Raw genomic sequence first — 15,956 nt, 5'->3', positions numbered from 1 at the left:
TGTTTAATATTTAATTATGGGGTCGCAAACCACAATTCCTCTTTGCGGTGCCTGCTGTATGCAGGCCTGTCTGTTCCTGTGTGTTTATACAGCCCCAGCTATGGTTTCCACCATCTGGAACTTCTCTCTCCACTTCTGGTAGAGACCACTGGTGAGAAAACTCTGCAGCTTACTCCAGCCAGCGGTGGCAATATTTCACATCTGAGCACAGGTGGCTTAGCTGCATTTTTCTGAAGTTCCCATCTTAAGGCATTTCTGGGTGTTTGGAGATTGGTGGCTATGGCTATTGTACATTCATTTGTTTGTCTGTTTAGTTCTTTCTCTATATGAATATTGTATTTTTATCTTAATTTTTAAATCTGATCAGATAGCTTCTAATTCACCAACTTACTCATCTCTAAAGAACTGTAAGGCTCTAAAGTGCATATTGTCACCCTCCCTTCCAAGGATTTAAACACAACTTCAGAAAAGAATTGTTCAGCAGGGGGAATGAGAGAATCTTCAAAGTCCCTAGACTCACACTCTGAGACACCAAAGTCAATAAAGGAACGTGTTTATTAAGCATCGCTATATATGATCTACAAAAATGAATAGGTTAGTGTAGACACTATTTAATAGTTAAATTAGTATGATGACCCAATAACATGATTCCTTTGCTTTGTCATGTCTACAGACAACTAGGGCCAAAAGGCTAAGGAAAAACACATAAAGATCCTCAAAATCTATTCAGTTGGGTTAAGACAAAATGTCCTTACATCACAGATAGCCCTAAAACCTCGTGGCTTAATGCCAATGCTTCTTCTTTGCTCAGAGTCTGCACTCAGTACAGATCTATGTACTCAGAATCTCAGCAGTTAGAGGTGAGTCAGGTGACTACCTTGTAGTAGGACAGGAAGAGCAGACATGCCTGCCACTGTTTCAACTCCAAAGTGACACTGATAGCACTTACCACCAGCCAGGATGCATTTATCTCAAACCTAACTTTAAAAGATTCAGAAAAAAAAATGAAATTTTCCTTTGTATCTATCAAAAAATAAATTAAAATAGAACTGAAAAACAGTCTCTTCTGATATTGAGGCTTCCTGCTTACTGTAAAATAGTATTAATATTTTTTTAGTAATCCCACCACATATTTGAGATACAGCATCTCAAATTACCACGCAAAATCAACACACTTCTTATCCCAAGCAGATTTCAAGAAAGACTCACTGTTCTGAGGAGTGCAACATACAAAACCTGTCCTAACACCATCCTAAATTCCCCATTTGTAGTTTTCATTTGAGCACTGCATTCCGTCTTTGGAACGGCAGTGTGTGTGTGTGTAGTGTGTGTGTGTGTATGTGTGCGGGCGTGTGCGTGAGTGTGTGTGTGTGTTGTGTTGTTGTGGGTGTGTGTGCATGTATACAATGCCTGGAGAAATGAGTATGTGCATCTTTATGTTTCTGATAAAGATTTTGATGGAGATTAGATAAAAATGTGACCTAGCTCACATGGTCTTTTCCACTGGAATACCCCTCCCACTCACAAACTTCTGCAAAAAGCTGTATGTGCTGTACTCCATGCCTGACCTGTAGGTGTAGTGCAGAGCCAAGAGGCCACACATCCAGGGCTGTCTACTTGAATTCTGCTCTGCTGTAATTCACCCTTTAGGAAACCGACTGCAGGTGCACGCTGCATTGACAAACTGCCTGTTAGGATGGCATTAATTGCAAAGTGAGAGCAACCTAATGGACAGCAGGAGAGGACTTTCTACGGAGAAGCAGAACTGGACTTTATGAAAGGTTCAGAAGACTGTTACGTGTATTAGCATAATAAAAGCATTCCAAATATGTTTTAAATAAACTTAAAGGTCTACTTGCACATTATTTTTAAAAAATGTATGTATCATTGCTTACTGTATGCTTTGATGTCAAGCCAATTCACTTGTATTTTGCATATATATATCAAAAAGGAATAAAGTAGTACAAAATATGTTAAATTGTTTAATTTCCTCATACTGGTTCAAGAGGTAGGCATTCATTCCTAAGTACCAAAATCCTTTCAAAGTCCTGAAATAGCGTTTTTCTTGCTTGCTCAAAGAATAACTGTTGCTATCATATCATTAATAGCAAACGCAGTCAATATTTAATGCTACATGCTGTTAATGTAATAAAGAAGAAACAGCAGTGTACGTATGTGTGGAAAGTATATATCCCTTGTTAGGGCAACAGGCAAGACGTAGGGCTGTGTGGATTCACTTAACAGCATTGCTGTTCATACAGAGAAGAAATAAATAGTATACACTCTCCAGGTACGATTTGTAACTATAATAAATCACAGAGGAAGACAAATGTTAATGCGTTTTCCTCTCTGAAGGAAACCTAAGGTCTAGTTAAATCTTGCTGGTCGATTACTGCCCTCGTCCCTTCTTTCTCTCTTCCTGATGATTTACCCTTTCAGGGCCTGTTTACTTAAAAGGAAGTCCAGGGAAAGACAGGTTATTCTGATGCATGATAACTACTCTGATTTAAAAAGAAAAATCAGTTGGAGACAGAAAAATTGGACACACTAGAGAAAATATTACTGACTGATTTGCAGCAGATTCAAGGTGTCACCTATCCCTTCAGTTAGAGTCACCGTTTAACGGGACGTTGACTCAAATAACTATATCATTTAAGAAATTTAGTGTAACTGAATATTTACTGTGATTGGGAAAAAATTTCTTTCCTGGTTCCCTTTTGGGAACCACTTTTGGGAGTTGTTGTAAATTATATACATTGAGCCAGATGATGGACAGATGATGGATAAATAGAGGACAGATGGACAGATTTAAATAGATTTTAAACTATGTGAAAATGTCATTTTATAAGTCAAAATAGTTATACATATGTCAAAGGCATACTAGGGCTAAATTAATAAATAGAGATAAACTGATATAAGACTTAAAAATCTCAAACAATGAGTTCTCAATTGACATTTACAGATAAACTGGAACACTCAAATACACTCAAATAATAGCCAAGTAAAGTTGCAAATCATCCTATCCCAAATTTATTTGGGGCACTAAACAAAAAGCTGAATTATATAGACAGTATATTTAGAATCACAGTTCCATATCTAACTTACATTTTCATTTTAGGATTAAAAGTAAAACACTTTTCAAATCTAGAAAGAAAATTCACTGCCAAGTAAACCAAAGTCAAGGGTACCAGAAAGTTATTTGTTTTCTTGCCTGTCTACAAGGATGGTAAAGAGAACACAGTTACAGTAGAAATGTTTTTCATTGAAATTCTAAAATATGCCCAAGGTAGAAAATAATCATCATTTAAAATAAAAATGTACTGTGTAGTAATCCTGTGCTTCCAACCTCCTGAACAAGCTAGCCTGGGTTCTTAACCCAAAAGTATCGAGAGTTTCTCAAGCTACTGTCTACCAAGGTCTTCATCTATTTTATGAAGAAAACTGACATTCAGGAAAGGAGAGTGACTGTTTATGGCATAGTGTGAATTCCCTACCAATGACCAGATTTGCTTCCCTGCTCCTTAGATAGCATTTCTTTTTTTTTTTTTTGTATGTTTCTTTTTTTTAACTTTTATTAATTACACTTTATTCATTTTGTATCCCCCCATACGCCCCTCCCTCCTCCCCTCCCAGTCCCACCCTCCCCCCCTTTCTGCATGCATGCCCCTCCCCAAGTCCACTGATAGGGGAGGTCCTCCTCTCCTTCTTTCTGATCTTAGTCTATCAGTTCTCATCAGAAGTGGCTGCATTGTCAGGGTTCTAGGTTATCTCCATGAATAGTCCTTGGTTGGAGTATGAGTCTCTGGGAAGTTCCCTGTGTTCAAATTTTCTTGTTCTGTTGCTCTCCTTGTGGAGTTCCTGTCCTCTCCAGCTCTTACTATTTCCCACTTCTTACCTAAAATTCCATTCACTCTGCTTGTCAGTTGGCCATCAGGCTCAGTATCAGATAGCATTTCTTTTAATGTCGCATGGGATGGACACACTTCTGCAAATGGACCAGAGAATACAGTGACCTTTGCTTCTTGAGGTTTTTGTACAGCTCTACTTTCAGGACACTGTAATTTTTGCTCAATCCTCATTTTACATCCTATTTTCAATTCATGCGTGGATGTGATGTGTTTGGTTCCATCTACCCCGACTCCTTTCCCTCCATTTTCCTTAAAGGGCTGCGCCTCCACTTTGTGCAGCTCAGCCCTTTGTATCTGGCTTATGAGCGTTAGGCTTGAGAGAAGCTTAGAGGTCCTCGTTCCTCTATGTGACTTTGTTCATTAGCTAGTTCTGTAAAACAGGGGCTGTAAGGGATAACAATTTGTAAATGCCTTTGAGAGAGCCCTGTTTTTAAGTGATTTTAAAGCAGTGCGGTGATTCCATGGAACGGTAGAATTGGACATGCTCAATGCATGTCATGCAGCACTCTTCAGTGAGAAGAAATGTAGTGTGCACATACTTGATCTCCTCTACTCAGTAAGACATCTGGTGGAATGGCCTATTGAGACAACTCAAATGCTCACCACAAAGATGGTAAATTAAGTTGGGACTCTGGTAAGGATAAACCAGAAGATGTGAGCCGCAAACCAAGCACCTCCAGTATAAAATTGTCAGATCAGACACGATCTACTTGGCTAGTACATGAGAAACATTTGATTGTGCTAATGATAGACGACAACATCCAGGGACAGCAGAACGCACATCCCCGGGGCACACACCTCTAGTTTCTATGGCGAAAAACAAACTTCTACAGGAAGCTAAGCATTCCGTAAAATAATCATTCTGTTTCTTACTTTCATATTTATATAATCTTGTATTTTAGAACTTATGTATGATGATCAAAGATAAAAAGCAATGCTGGATTTTATTACATGTAAACTATGACTGTTTACACAAGCAGGACACATGACATGGATAGCCAACTCTTAAATTCTCAGCTGTGATTTCCCAGCCCGTTTGACCAGCTCTATGCTCAAATACATAAAGACTTTTGGCAATAGCTGCCACTTGTCAGCAGTTTTTAATCGATTGTCAGAAAAAAAAAATTGAGGAAATCTCAAAAGAATGAAATCATTAGAGCAAGTTGTGTTTGTATATTTTTAGACATCAGTACCCTTCTTTGAAGGCAGTTTGCAGTGATAATTTTATACACATTTCTTCTATTGCCTGTGTCTGGAACCTACCCTGGTCTGGCTGCCACTGCTTTCCTGTAAACACTGTAAAAGCGAACTGCTGCCACAGGAAATTGTCTTCGAGACAGACCACTAGACTGATGTAGATGCCACAGTGGCAGCTCGAGTGAGGGAGAGAAAACACTTCCTCTGAGGAACTAACACTAAATGTACTATGAAGCTTTTTCCTTTAGCAGTAAAGATGATACGGTGAGTATTAATTACTATTATTGCTATTATGTTACACTGAGCATCCAACGAGCACTTCTTGATGGAGGCCCTGAGGTGGGGTGCGCTTAACTCCTTCCTAGTAACAGCAGTACAGCACATGTCAATCTCACAGCTTGCATGGGGATTGAAAAAAAGCTGCAGGAGGCAATGAATGCCACCCATAGTCTCCTGGCCTAGAGCTTCTTCCCAGCCTTGTGCATCACTGGAAGAGCTTGAAAACTAACTCATCCAGCTGTCGGCCAGCTGATGAGCTCCTAAACTGGGCAGCAGCAGTCAGCTGAGTCCTCGGGAAAATAAAGCATTCTCAAACAGAGCTTTCACAGCACAGAGGGGCCGATACTGTCTGCTCGTGGCCTGCACTTGAGCATGCCTCCCAAGAAGCTGCGGGTGGCTTGGACACCACCAGAGCAAGAAGGTGAAAACCAAAATGGGTATTTCACTGTAATTTGAAAACATTTATTTCTATTCAGATAAACCCTATCTTTCCTTGATGAGTATGGGTGATGTCTGCCTTCCAATAATGAAAGCAGCAGTATGTGAACGATAATTCGAAATGAACTAAAAGGTGACGTAACCCGCAGGACCTGTGATAGAGTGTGTGCTTGGTGTTCAGCGTATAATGATGCAGTTTTGATACAAACTAGTTTTCAAGCAAATGCCACCAACAAGAAAAATGAACAGCATTTTAAAATGTCACTCCAGAAGCAATACTTCTGAATTATTAAAAAAAACCAACTATGATGTAACTTAAGTGCAATGCTTTATTCATATATGTCCTCATTCAGGGCGTAGTTATTAAAGCCTGTGATGTTTGCTAGCACCCAAGGACTAGTAAGAGAACAACTGTATACAAAATTGGGTCCCTTGCCTGTGAGGAACTAAACAAACAGCCCACAGATATCTAATTTTCATTGCTTAACCTTTAATATAAAAATTGGGCATTCACATTCTATGTATAGTACACTCTGTTTTCTCCTTAGATGGCAGATGTGCTTAGACCATCACATGTGCTAATAGTGTAAAGAAGGATTTCCAGATGTGCTGAATTGGTACAGGAGATGGAAGTGGTGCAGACCTCGGCTTACAGGCTGAGGTGGGTGTAGCCCGTCTAAAGATGCAGCCGAGGCCAGTGGGACAGTTTGCTCCACTGTGACTGGATTACAGCGATAGCAGAAGTCATACTGCAGAGATGTGAGTGGAGAGCAAGGCAGCCTGGGTTTTATCCCGGCATCTTGCCAGTACCGTGTACCACCGGGAAATAGTTAGTTAGCTCTCATGGTGTCAGTCTCCTCAAATATAAGCTGAGAGAACCTGAACCCAATAATTGGCAGGTTCCCTTGAATTCGTTCCAGCAATATAGAGTCTATGCTCTGTTCCCTACGAAGTGGGTATGTAAGTACATTTCTAATCTGATGTCAGCAGTTTAATTTCTCTTAACGGAAAGATTTAAGAATCTAGAAATGACATTATGGTCTGAAGGACATTTTAAACATGTTCTCCAGTAGCAACTGAGGTACATTATAAACAGAGTATAGCCGGGTGTGGTGGCACACACCGTTAATCCCAGCCCTCAGGGAGGCAGAGGCAGGCAGCTCTCTGTGAGGTTGAAGCCAGCCTGGTCTACAAAGTAAGCTCCAGGACAGCCAAGGCTACACAGAGAAACCCTGTCTTGAAAAACCAAGGAAGGAAGGAAGGAAGGAAGGAAGGAAGGAAGGAGGGAGGGAGGGAGGGAGGGAGGGAGGGAGGGAGGGAGGGAAAACTTCAGAGCTTATTCTCAAGGTACAATAATAAATAAAAGATATAATTTTAGTCTATATCATATTGAAATCTACATGTCTAAAGTAACAATTTTATTGATTACTCAGTTGGATCAATAACATGCCTTCCAGAAATGCCATGCCTTTTATCAGGTCATGGCTGGGATTTAAGAACTCTGTTTTTAAATTGCCTGAGTCACTAAATCTGGAATTCTCCTGTTACTATTTGGATTTTTTTTTCCAGTTAACACCTTATATCTGGGATTTCTCACCTATGATGCAAATGTCCCTGAGAGAGTTCACTGCGATAAGCCAAGAGCCAAGAAGTGAAATTATAACTGGTCACGATCATGAAAGAAAAAAAAGAAAGGAAATGTGAAGTGTGCTGCTTTGGGGAGGCTTTCAGCAGAGAGCCCTGGGCAGAATCCAGAGGAATCCCTGCCTACACAAAAGGGAGCCTTGGCAGCGACAAGAAGCCCAGTCCTGCACAGAGCAGAGCAGAGAAGGTAACACAGCTTGGCCTTGTTATCGCTGAATCCTGAAGCCAGATGTTTGTCATCTAGTCGGTAAAGCCTGAGGTGAGCGAACTCTTCCCAGTTAATCCTGAAACATTTTAACCACTCAGCCATGTTCATGGACATGTCAAGAGTACTTGAAATTAAATGAGATATTGCACATGAAATGATTTGTATCAACTCTAGAGTAAGAAACAGATGGTATTGTTTTTATCTGATAAAGAAAACAAGGGTAAAGGACTTTGGCGGATAAAGGAAAAGGAAGTTGCTATGTAAATATATAAAATTGTAGTTGGCAGCATAAGCTAATTTAGTCCAAAAAGGCAATTTTGCCTTTTCCTAATTATAACATCAGTCTTTCACTTCTGAACAGAAAACACAGGTAGATCTGCTGCAGAGGCCCTTTCCCTGCCTGAAAATGGCATGGAAATAAAACAGAAGCAGGATCATCCCAGGAAAAGAGGCTGTGGTGGTTTGAACAAAAATGACACCATAGACTCGTGTATTTGAATGCTTGGTCATTAGGGGGTGGCACTATTAGGAGGTGTGTCCTTGTTGGGGTGGGTGTGGCCTTGTTGGAGGAAGTATGTCACTGAGGGTGGGCTTTGAGGTTTCAAGCGCTCAGGCCAGGCCCAGTCTCTCTCTCTTTCTGTTGCCTGCTGATTCAAATACAGAACTCTCAGCTCCTTCTCCAGCACCATGCCTGCCTGAGAACCACCATGCTCCCCACCATGCTGAGAATGGACCAAACCTCTGAACCTGTAAGCCAGCCCCAATTAAATGTTTTCCTTTGTAAGAGTTATCATGATCATGTTGTCTCCTCGCAGCAATAGAACATTGACTAAGACAGACAGCTGACCCCAGAGTGCTTAGAAGACACTAGAGGTCCATGTGGGAAAAATTATATGTTTGGGGTAGAAAACAGCAATACAGAGTAAGTTCTAAATATCAGCTAGAATTTACACAGTTACCCTGTGACCATTTATACAATGACCTGAGGGCAAACATTCTAAAGTCACCTGTGTGGGCCTCCCATTTATGGGAAATTAGTTGTATGTGGCTTTCCATGTGTCTATGCAGTCATCTCTTCAGCAACAATTAGAAAGTGACTTTTTAAAAGTTCTATTTCTGAATATTGTGTGTAAAGCTGAGTTTAGAGTCTTGAGAAGCAATTCTCCATTCTCAAATAATTGTGCCAGCCAGTCTACAAACATGAGTCATAACAGACATAAAGTATTCCTATGTCCCCAGAGAAGAAAAAAAAATCTAATTTATATTAGAAATTTGAGTACTTGCCTTTCATAAGTTTCTGGTAATATAAACTTGGGTGTATGACACTTGAGATTCCAGAACACTTCTAAACATTTTACACCAAACTCAGCTTCCAGAAATACTGCGCCACTCACAATTCTAATCCTTCTTTTAAAAATATCTTAACTCTAGGTGAAGAAAGAAAAAAGAAAGAAAGAAAGAAACAGAGTGAAATGAATTATGCAACACCATATGCGTAACATAAAGTACAGGTACCCCCAAACCACAATTTTCATATACAAACAATATTTACAAACAAAGTGATTTAGATTAAACACCACACAAAGCCGCCAGTGAGGAACAGAGAGAAAATAAAAGTAAGATGTGGGGATAAAAGAGCGGAAGAAAGAAAGGGGATCCTTACCTAGAATTGTGATAATTTACTATAAACCATGAAATGTACTTAATGTCATCATCTATATCTTCTGTCTACTTTGACATACACGTGGGTTTTCTTAATTTGCTCTTTGTTCCTCTACATCAACAATATTTCTAAAATGCTACAAAGTCACATGCTGCTTGCTGACACACACCAGAGAGGTCTAGAGCCAATGCCCTTGGTTTGATGATCCTCTCACAGAGACACGAGGCTCTCCACCCACATTGGGATTCCCAGACCCAAACCTAAATCTCTCGTCCCACTTTCTACAATCATTGTATTTAGGGCTACCGTTCTCACTAAGGGATAGATTGCTTACCCAGAACATGTGAAGCCTGGAATTTAAAGCCCAACACATTAGAGAATTAAAAAGGGGGTGGGGGAAAGGGAAGGAAATGAAAAGGCAAGAAGACAAAGGAAAGCATAAGAGATAAAAAGAAGAATGAGAAAAAAGCGCCACAGAGATGTGCAAGTATGTGGTAGAGAGATGGGAGAGAAGGAGGGAGAAGTGGACCTGTTTGTACACTGTGAAGAGAGGCAGACCTGGAGATGAGAGGATGGGGAGGAATAGCTTGCTGTAGCCTGTGCTGCCACCTGAGGCCGTATGAAGTCCTGGCCCGTGCTGCCACTGAGGTCTGGGTCCGTGGACCTGCAGCATCACGGCTCTGTGTCAATGTCCACACCCCATTTTACCACTAAAGGCCACGCGGACCTAGCTGGTCTGGGCAACCACCAGGGACCCTGTTGATACCCAAAGGCTGAGCAGAACTGGCCGCTCCCCTAACTGGCTGCAGCATTTGAGTGAGCTGGCCCCACCCCTTGTCTGCAGTGCCCTGGCATAGACATGAGCGAGATGCCCTATACATCACAGCTACCCCTGCCCCTTGCCAGCTGCAGCAGGCAAGAGAGCTGGCTCGGCCCCTGACTGGTTGCAGCACTCAGGTGAGCTAGCCAGGACAGTGATGGAGAGCTTGCCCTGGTGGTGTGGGCGCAGGAGAGCGGGCAGGCTACCAATTCAGCTACCTCCCAGATTCAGGTCCAGGGCTTTAAGGGGGCACACCCCAACGTCTATCCCATCTATGATCTGGAGTGTATGAAAGAACTGGTCCTGCAGATCAAAAGCTGCAGGATCTCCGTGGCACAGGGCAACAACAGGATATCCAAGAAGAGGATCCTGTATTAATAGTGCAGCAGAGACTAGACGCCTGGAACCAGACGTCATCACAAATGGACATTTACAAGCAAAGATGTTTGGAGAGAAGAGTGCACTGGGTGACGCACTACAGCTTCCACAGTGACATGTTTTGGGGTTTATTGTTTTTGTTGTTGATGACGGCAGTGGGTTTTAGGTGGAACTGTATTTTTGTTTGGGGTGTTTTGTTTTGGGAGAAAGTTGTAACGGTAGATGCAAAGAATTGGAGAGGTGAGTGGAATTGGGGTGCATGATGTGAAATTCACAAAGAATATTTTAAAAAGTTACAATAAAAAAGAAAGTATTTACTTTAAAGTTGGAAAATGATTAAATATCAAAATCTTACATCTTCTGATGAGGTGCTTAAAACCATCACAGTGACAACTGGCCACTACTTAACTTTAGAGAGATATTTCTCTTACACACCTGAACTGCAAAGTTTGGCAATGAGTCACATTGTCTTTTATAAATATGCTGTTAACTCACCTGGTATTTTTTGAAGACAAGGACAATTTTATTGGTCTCTCTCATTGTGTCCAAAACAACAAAAATGCATAACAATAAACAGTCTGACTAAAATACTGATTGTCCTTCCCTGTTACACAGACATTTGTCAGTTCAGTTAAAAACTAGAAGGACCAGCTACTATCTTCTATGAGTGAGTACTAATTTCTACTTGCCATGATAAACCCTGAATTCACAACAAACCTTTATGAATTCACTTTATATTTGATTAAATTCATGATCCTAAAACATATTGAGAAACCAGTCTTTCTGGTATCATTCTTGTTTTGCCCGGTAAGTTCTTCCCTGAAGCACAGCAAATTAATTAAACTCAAGACAGATAGCACGACGTGAGAATTTCCTAAAGCCCGTGATCTAATGTTGAATTAACTTACCAACAGTCTTGCCACATTGATTTTCCATAAGTGCTGTGCCCTCCCCATCACACAAGAGGTAGCAAACACAACTTTAAAATAGACCCTAGTACTAGCAGAACTTTTCATAGACCAGCTTCTCTGTTTTGCCATCTTCCCAAGCATCCAGGAAGAGCCCAAGCCCTGGCTAAGTTTCACTTTTAAGACTAAACACAACTATCATTTCCCCAAGGTAATCATATGTATGAATGTATGAATACTCATTACATACTCAGGAGATAATCCTTGTATCAGCATGTATTTTATTCCCACAGTTCAGAGCTACAAAAATGAAGGAAACAGAATTTCTCTTTATTCCTTTCAGCATCTTCTGGATTCTGGACTCAGGGTGTGAATTTGATAATTAAACAAAGCAGATGTTAAGGAATGGAAAGGGAAAGATCATGGGCCCAGGTGATTTTTTTTAATCGGTTAATCAGGAGAGTACTGTGCCATTGACAGGGAATTCCACAGGATGGGCCAGACAGAGTACAGCTCAGTAAAACTGATGCAGCATGGAAGGGGGAGCTGGTTCCTCTTTAGGATATGGAGAGTGACTCATAAGCATAGATTTTAAGCAAGACGAACTGGTCATTACTAAGGCCATGGAGTTGAGAGTCAGTGTCAAAGACTTGGGCAAGTAGCTAAATAACAAAGGGTCTAAATGCCAGGAAATCAGAACTGCATAGGCCGGGTTCCCCATAAACATTAGGCCTGTTTCAGAGGCTGGTGCTGGAACATGGCTGTCCAACTAAGTTGATGGTATGCATGGAAAAGAGAGAGCAGCTTAACGTGGGTTCATTAAAGCAAGGCTTAATATCTCTCTTAATATCTTAATATTAATGTCTTAATATCTCTGCCCAAATCCCAGAGACTGTAAGGACTTAAACAAACAATTTCAGCACTGTATGCTCCTATGAAATCTCTCAGTTTTGTCTCAGTACACACTCATAAAATGGTAATCATATCAGCAAAAAACAACTTCACTGAAGAGCTCCAGAGGATTAAAGGCGCCCTCCCCAGGAATGAATGGCAAGCACGTGAGGTCAGGCTTCTGCTGATTAACTGCACATAGCCATTCCATCACGTTGTTTTGTATTTCAAAACAATTGTGAAGAATAAATATAAATGACTTCTGTCAATTAAAAAAACAAATATTAAAAACTAGTTAAAGTCACCCCTTTGTAGCCACAGGGAATGACTTTCCTTGTGCAAAATCCTGTAGTTTTGCATATAACCTCTACACATCTTCCCAGCTACTTTATTCCATCTCTGGATAACACCTGATACAATGGCAGTGATGTGTGAATGTTATATGCCATGGATAGGGAATAATGACGGGGAAAATGTCTGCCCTTGTTCAGAACAGAACAACTTGGGAGATTTGGTTTGTTCGTTTGTTTGCCTTTAGAGCATTTCCAAAGGCAAGTCTTTGAACCTGCAGATGCCAAGCCTGTAAGGGCAGACCTGACTAAAGATGTTATATAAGACTTCTCTTGTGCTCCTAGAAAATACAGTATTAATTCTGGGAGGATAGAATTGTGTGTTCAAATGAAATGTTAACTTTTTCTTGTCATAACTTAGCAGTGCATGCCTTTAAATATTTACATGTAAATCTGCAGTTTTATCAGAAAATGAGGCTCAAAAGTGGAGTAATGACTTGCTAAAAAAAAAAAAATCTGGGCTACCTTAAGAAGTCACAGTGTTTGGATTCTGTGTGTTTGTTTTAATACAAAGTTGGCTTATTTCATGAACACCTACCTCTGGAACTTTGCCAATGGATCAGCCCCTGACAATGAACCCTCTCCAAAACACAGCTTTTCCAGGAAGCCAAGAATTGAGTCTTCTAAGGAAAGTATAACAGCTCCATCCTCCATGAGGTGATTGTGGCTTCAATGAGTGATTTAGAAATTTTTCAAGTTATTTTTTTCTAGAAGTTTCCAAAGACTATTACCAAACTTACCAAGCTTCTTTCTCCAGTCAAAGTCTCCCAACACAGCAACCAGCGTGTGTTGACTGGCTCTTTTGTTCATAGCAAAAGTTTAATGCCCATGTAAAAGGAGCCCACTAATGCAAAAACTTGAAGTCTTCAGACTTGGGGATGGGTGATTGAAAAAAAATTCAAAAAGCTAGAGCATTAACAGGGTCATCAGATTTAGGAAATGTGGGGTAGTATTTAAGGCAGGGTTAGTCAACTGTGTACTTTTCCTTCACTCTTTCTTACTTAACGGGTTGAGATGAGGAAGATCAGGGCACAGGCTTAACATTCTCCAACAGTAGCTGAAGTGGTTCCACCCAATGCACACTCCCAGGAGCAAGCATTCTTTCCTGGCTTTGACTTGCATTTGAGATTATTGGTTTGGTATTTAATATATACAATGCATTCTTCAGGAAAGGTAGACATTTGTTCTTAATTCTAAAATGTTATTCCAATTAAAAGTCTGTTAAGTACAGCACAGGGTACCCTAGGTCATATGTAGATCAAGGGATAAAGAAGCAGACATTACCAAAAAAGCTGGGCATTGGAATAAAGCTTTCAGTTTCCTGAAGAAGCAAATATTTATTTTTGGTTTTGTTTTTTTAGTTTTTTCAAATGTAACAAATACCTTGGGATTTTCACAAGGAATACTAAAATAGACAGAAACCATCTCTGCTTTTGTGTAAATCTGCAACTGTTCCAAAACAAAATGTTTAGGTTTTTGTTTTTAACTGTGTGATATCTTGTCAAATGTGTAATGTAGTAAGTGTGCCATTGTACTTCACCCATGCAGACTTCAAAATGCACATTAAAATGCATCAAATCACCTTATAGCTAAATTAACAGTTCTAAGTCACATTAGAATAACTATTTATAACAGTGTGGAAACTGCAGCCTTATAAGGAATCAAGTTATAGATGAGAAAGGATTTGTGAATCAAAGAATTAAAATGTCACAATGTAATTTCATATGGGTTTTTTAATTTTTAATTTATTTTTTGTTCACTTTACATCCTGGTTATAGCCCCACTCCTCCTCCCCTCCCAGTCCTCCCCTCCCTCTTTCCCTCTTTCCCCTTCACCTATTCCTCAGAAAAGGAATTCCATCCACCCAGCTCATCAAGTTGTATCAGGACTGAGCAAAACCAATCAATAACTTAGAAACCCACAGTCTCCACTGGTTTCCAGTGTGGCCTGGTAAGGCAATTTTTAAGAGAATAAGTTCTATTAGTAAATATTGTGCATTTCATAAAATATATTAAATTAAAATTTATTTTTATCATACCTGAAATAATAAATGATTAATTAGTTTCCATGTAGCAAAATGTCATTAATTCACTGTTCTAATTTGGAGAGACAGCTACTGAATGAATATCTATATGATAGCAGAGTGTAGGCTTATATTTTTTTACGACCTGCTTTATTTATGGTTCTTAAATTCCTTTACTTTCCTTTCAACCCCTGGCCTTAGGTAGATTAGTAGAGAAAAAGGCTATAGGCCTCTTTTATCTACTTCCTGCTGATTAGGGTCAATGGGTTCTTAAGGGATTACCAAACTCAGTTGTCAGGATACCAGCAGCAGCATTTGCAACAGGCAGCAGCAGCAGCAGCAAAACTCTGCTGAAGCAGCCCTGGAATCTTTTCTCTCTGAGAATAATCAGTGAAGAATTCAGAATTCAGGCCGTGGCAATGCAAAAAGCGTTGTCTCACTGTTTGTGGGCTTCTACACATCCCTTCTCAGAGTCCCCACAAGGATATTTTGCAGCTCACAAAACCATGCTGACCATCACTTGCCCTCTCATGGGGGCTGTTTTCAGTCCAGGTGACAGAGTAAAACAGTTCTGAGGCTGTGACCCTTGGTGATGACAAACCAGCCTCCCAGATGATTTCCACTCTGGCATCACCACACAACCCACAGCGAAACAGCCAGCTTGGTTAGCATCACAGTGCTTCTTAAAGAGGCAGTATTCATATTTATAAAACATATGGAAACACTGTTAATGTGGTTTAATAGGACTGCCTTGAGTAAAATTGGATTCCAATCACAGCATGTTAAGAAAATAAAATCTCTCCGTGTTGTCTAACATGGCATAAAGTTTACATTAACAAAATTCCACGATAATACCTCCAGTCAGGTAATGCCAACTTGGACAACAAGTGTCCCCAAAACTAGTGTTTCACATGCTCTATCACTTCCAGTCAGGATTATTTTGGTTTCTTTGAATTTTTTCATAGTAACTAGGAAGTTGAGATATCTACTTATACACTAAAATTAACAAATTACCTTGGATTTACAATTTTATTAATTGTGTTTCTAGGTAGTCTCAGAACAGTTTGTGAAATTCAGTTCTAATTAAAGTTGACAAAATATTTTAGGCCACTGGAAATGCCACTTGTGTCATTTTCTGGCCAGTTTCAAATTGAAAACATGTTCCTACTTTCATGCAGCTTTGTCACACAATCCACCCTCAGTGAACGCAAATGGTACTTTTAAAAAAGAAAATAAGGCTGTTGGGGTG

Source organism: Meriones unguiculatus, chromosome 11, assembly GCF_030254825.1.
Source record: "Meriones unguiculatus strain TT.TT164.6M chromosome 11, Bangor_MerUng_6.1, whole genome shotgun sequence".
Lineage (NCBI taxonomy): Eukaryota > Metazoa > Chordata > Mammalia > Rodentia > Muridae > Meriones > Meriones unguiculatus.
The sequence above is the reverse complement of the archived record's forward strand: the minus strand, read 5'-3'. Positions refer to the sequence as shown.